Raw genomic sequence first — 6,000 nt, 5'->3', positions numbered from 1 at the left:
CCAACTACACATACAAAACAAAGCAACAACCGGATAACTCCGGTGAGAAATATATTCCCAATAAAAGCAATATAACATGCAATAACAAGTATTAACTCAAAACATGTAATACAGACAACATATTCAAAGCTAATACGAATGAAGTGCATGTCTTTAAAAAAAGGGATATCAACTCTGATAATCAAGGAATTTCTACTTTGCTTTAGGGATCCCGAGGATGAGATAACGTAAACAACCAACCGACTCTCCCGATCGAGGTGGTGTCACGTATCTCCATCCTATAGACTTTTGTGTGACTACAAGGAGTATGCTGACACTAGGTGAACCGCTACACCCAGGTCACTCGATTATAGCCCACAAATCGTCTAACAAAAAGGGTCGTTCTGCCCGCTGAAATAAAAGGTTTGGCTCAAGATGAATACATAACAACAACATAAAGAATTAAGAAATATAACAAAAGTTCAAACAACAAAATACAAGTCCCGCATTCTAGAACAAGTATTGAAGCAATTATGTGATTTAAGGGAAAAACTCAAGAAACAACGGTCTCGAGTGTGCTATCCCGCTAACACGATGACTGCTTGTACCTTTTGATACAAATAGCTCCAACTTTGGATAAGCTACAATAAAAGGTTATATCAGAAACTATACAACCTAACAACAACAACCGCTCAAGGTAATATCTTTACCGTTCTTCGTCCAACTATTTGACAACCGACTTCTGCTAACTCTGGGCTCGACAAATCCAAAAAAATCTGTACATGGGAAAAAGATTATCAACAACGACGAACAAACCCATTGCCAAAGTTCAACGATTCTAATAGTTCAAAATCCCAAAACTCAAACCGGCGGCATAACGACTATAAACTAATCAAAACAAAAAAGCAGACAGCAGTACATCATTGCAAACAACTCACATCAATGCTAAAACAACAACAACAAAACAAATCCAACACATCTCAAAATCCCCATTTTTGAAATAGGCTTCCAAAAATCATAACAATTCCCAACGACGCTCTAATTCAAAACCGACTTAGAATAAAAGATAAGAACTCGTTCAAGAACAACATAACCGAAACTCAATCAATTCTAACAAATATAGAAGTACAACTGATCGAAGAAATACTTTCTATATAATGAAGCTCTCGCTGTTGTGATCGTTAATCTGCCTTTAGAAATAAATTCTAACAGACGGATCGATCGAAAACTGAAATCACAAAGCTTGGAGAATGGTTGGGGCATCTCCAATGGTGGAATCGGACAAGTGTAGGAGATGGAATGTAGAAGATAAGTCAAAGCTCCATTAAATATCTAATAACCTTGATATTTGCATTTTAGTCCCTGAAAAATCCAAAATTTTCAAAATAGACCCTGATCAAAATCAAGTCGGCTCTTGAACTCTGTAATATCCTATTATCTCAAATAAACTCAATTAAGATAAATTTCGGGTGTTAAACGATACCTACTCACACTACTACATATTTTGTTATCTGATTTGAGTTGGGTAATTTGGGCGTGACATGACTTAGCGCTGCAAAATTTTGGCGATGTTGCTGGGGAAAGCGTTTAGTTTATTTGTGTTCTTGTTTTTTATTTTTATTTTCTATTCTTTCCCCAGTGATTCTTGGGTTTATTAATGCTTACAGGAGAATCTTCTAAAGAAGAATACTCACGATTCAGAGATAGAGAGAACACTCCATAGAAGAAAGAAGGAGGCTCGCAGGAAACAAGAAGAGGACGAGCTACGAACTGAAATTCCTGAGGAATAAATGTGTAGCGACCCAGCCCGGGTCCACTACCTAATCAGAGTTTAAGAGCATAATTAAACATGCATTAAATAAATTGCTGCGAAAGACTTAAATTAAAACAGACCGGAAAAATACAACCGGATAAATAAATTCAATTATACAACTCAATCGAATAAATAACCCTAAATGCAAAACCTACAGCTAAATCCTGCTGTCTTCGCTGGTCACTAGCTACTCCAAGCTCCTGGTGCCCAACCATGCACCTACAACTGCCCCGTCTAATGGGGTGTCCAGACATACAGAAACACTGGACGTGAGCTCTAAGCTCAATACGAAAGCAATGATATTTATATTATATGCAACACATAAGTGACTTTAAAAATCAGGGTTAAATCACTTTCTCTGGGCGCCTGGAATACACAGTACCGGGCTAGAGAGTGACTCGCGTGGTACTCGTATATTCCCAAGACATGAATCCTCAGGAAGAATCGCCTCGACTGATGGAAACTGTCATGACTCACATCGTCCCGATGCAGTCACCGTAAAAACACATGCATGTGCTAAAGCCGTAAAACATGGTAAAACATATAGCACATACTCATGCAACACATATAATATATATCATGCTGGCCATCTCAGTCAGTACTTACGTACCTCACTACAGGCAAATCCTAGCAGTCCCACTCTTGGTTCCAAGCCTATCATCAACTCTACAATGCAAATATCCATGCATCATTCAATAAGCTCTAAAAGCCTTAACTAAGTTATTGCATACTCCTAAATAATTTAAGGAGACCATTGCTATACCTGCGTCCGTCGTCAGCCCACTGATGACGACTATCCCGCAACTAGGGGCACACCCCTGCTGCAGCTCCACAGCTTCAAGCACTGCTCCGCTACACGAGCACTGCCCCGCAACTATGTCAGACACTGTCTGACTATACTAAAATATATTTCCTACTCCAACTCTAAAATAAGAGTACCCAAAGCCCAAAATAGAGCTACTAGGGCGAAGGAGAGGAATTCGGAATTGGAAAGAAATGAGGAGATCGGACCCTATATTTATAGACGTCGATCGGAAGCTCCGTTCCTCGATCGGACGTTCCGTTCCGGCAGATCGGAAGCTCCGTTCCCCGATCGGACGCTCCGTTCGCCACGTGTCAATTCGGTCCACATGCAACCACACACCTGTCACCGACAGCCATCGGAAGCTCCGTTCTTGATCGAACGTTCCGATCGTCGATCGGACGCTCCGATCCTGGATCGTTGCTTCCGATCCCACTCGAGTCTTGGAACCTTCTAAACCAATTTCGAGTGTCCTGGATCCATTTCTGGGCTCCGTTAATCCTCCTAAAATTTCCTTAATCATGTTTTACTTAACCCAAACATGATTACATAATTAATTACTCATTAATCGTTAATCACGGATACGGGTCACTACATTCTCCCCCCCTTAAAAGATTTCGTCCTTGAAATCTAAGGTAAAACCTCAAGAACATATAAAAGACCCTTGCTTGAGTGCCTGGTCGAAATAGCTTCCGACATACTCAGACTCTTGTCGAATTATATGCAAACTGCATAAATGCTAAATCACAATAGCATTCTCCGAGCTGGAAACCACTGCATTACTTGATGTCAATTAACCTCGCTTGACACTAACGTGCCACAGCACTGATACGTCCTTCGTCACAATCACGATCTTTACTGATCACGAAGGATACAACAATCCACTTGATCAAGATTATCATCCCAAGTAAAATCTAAAACTGACTAAGACCAAGTCATAACCTGACTGACTTACGATATTCTTCGAATCACTAAACAATTCTAACCATCCACTGGTCCCCAAAAGTTCTCAATGCCCAACACCTCTAGTTAGGAAACACTAATCCCAACACTGTGCTGACACAAAAAATCTCTAATTCTCTTCAAGAGAATCTAATTGACACAGGGTCATACTTCAATATAACTGCTTAACATGATTTCATAGACTGATTATCCTCCCCATGCCTAACCGAAGAAAAACAGATTCCCAAGGGCAACACTGGGAACTATCCAGTCTAATACCAATCACCGTTCATGTTTCTTAGTATACCTCAGCACCCTGCAATGATGAAAACATCATCACTCACCAATAATGACGCTACGTCATTTCTAGCTTCTGATGATCAACATCATCTCAATCATAGGTTATTCACCCATGAATTCCATCGATGGACATCCCCCGATAGTTATACATACTCGCAATCACTGTATACAAATCAAGACTAAGGCAAGCTCCCACCGATATGCTCAACTGGGGCATTCCACAGTACACAGACATATGGAAACACTTCCTATACCGTCTCGAAACTCGACAGTTGTAAGTGCCTGGTATAACTCAACTCAGAGTCTTTGATGATACCATCATCGCATACCAACCTCTCAAGGTTAATCACACTGATCCTGGGACTAAATCCCAACGGATTCTCAATAGTCAAATAGCTTCCCTTGCTGAACTCATCAGCCTCAGCAATGAAAAGACTAATTCGTCGATTCCCTAGCTGATCCTGGGAAACACTTGTGCTTAGAGTTGTGTGTCACATATAACACCTCCGACTATTGTCTACTGCTGCAACGTAATATCTTTGACAAACAGTCTGCACGGATGTGACTTACTAACTTGAAAGAACAAAGTCACTGCATCGCTGTCTTGAGAAGTCTTCAATTCCCACAACAATCTTGTTGACCACTAAGTCGATCAACGACTGCTTCGATCGTCTTAATGATCTTACGCACCATATGCTAAAAATTTAGTGACACCCCCTGCTGGATCTCGAGAACTAAGTAAAAGTTTGTCACACCTCGCGATCATACAACTGATGTCCATATGAGTATCCAATCCTCGTTGGATCCCCAAACTCCAATGGTACACTTAAGACATCATCACAAAAGCACTATCCTGGAAGTTACCAATTCCTTCACTTGTGTCTCCTGTCAAGTTAACCCTTAACTTGACCCTTCAAGTCAATTGAAACTCTTTGGTGAATTCATCTCTAGCAACCTAGAGATTTCAAAGCACCACCTGCTTCGAGACTGTACCAAGTACTCATCTCTTAAGCATTTGAACGACAAAATACTATCCCAAGTATTTCTCGATTGCTACATCCAAATCATCACCGATTGGACTTACTAATCGACCTCGTCGATTTACTGATTGATACTCACACTTATCAAATCAGATAACCACTGATCGTCAACACCTAAGTGGCTCGATCAATTACTCTTGACTCGACTGTCCCAAGTCTACTATTCCAAACACTGGATTACTCAAAACTCTCTGATTTCAACAAACCCACGCTTGGTAACCGAACCATAGCTTTTAGTAGTCTAATGACACATCCTCGTGTCTTACTACTGACAGCTGCCTCGTACACTGACTTAACCAATCTAACCCTGACAGAGTTAATCAATATCCACTAGTAGTCATTAGCACAAATCCTGCGCCATCTCAGCACTACTACTCGTTGTATTGTTCACTCGAGATGAACATCAAGATAAACTAAGTCCAAGAAGCATAACTAACGAATACCAAAGATTTCCACAATCTTCGAATGCACTCCTGATCATATTCCTTGCTAAGACTGTACGACAATTCAAGATTTAGGGTAGCTTACCTCGATAACCCACCAGACAACCACCAAGGCTTCACGGGTATAGGCCATGCTTCCCTCAGATCTCAATAATCCTTGTACAATACTTATCATATGATCCAACACTTGATGAAATCAATCATCATGAAGTAGTCCTCGTGTTCGAGTCGGAGTCTCGAAACTACATCCCATCCTGGATCTTGAATAATTCCTATCACAAGGAAACTTTATCCACAACTCTGATGACAACCACATGTCATTGCTGGTAGAATTCCATCCACCTACTAGATCCACACGTCTAGAAGTAATCCAAAGGTCAAACTTATCTGCTCATAGCACGCACTCATCAAGGAAATCCCTCCAAGACTGGTTCCTATAGCAGAACACTATTACTGATATCTCTGACACACCAGACGATATCGAACCATCAATATCAAACCTAATATCTAATCCAAGTTCATACCCTGTCGTGACTGTCACCAAATCCCTAGACTGAGTAGCCTTCCCACCGCCGTCTCCTGAAGCACAAGGGCTCCCAGGTAACCTCTGAAGTAAAAAGACTCCAAGAGTAACACTGGCATAGGGTCGCGCCCCATCACGTCTAGTCATGGTCATAGTCC

The sequence above is a fragment of the Henckelia pumila genome, chromosome 3 (assembly GCF_033568475.1).
Source record: "Henckelia pumila isolate YLH828 chromosome 3, ASM3356847v2, whole genome shotgun sequence".
NCBI lineage: Eukaryota > Viridiplantae > Streptophyta > Magnoliopsida > Lamiales > Gesneriaceae > Henckelia > Henckelia pumila.
The sequence above is the reverse complement of the archived record's forward strand: the minus strand, read 5'-3'. Positions refer to the sequence as shown.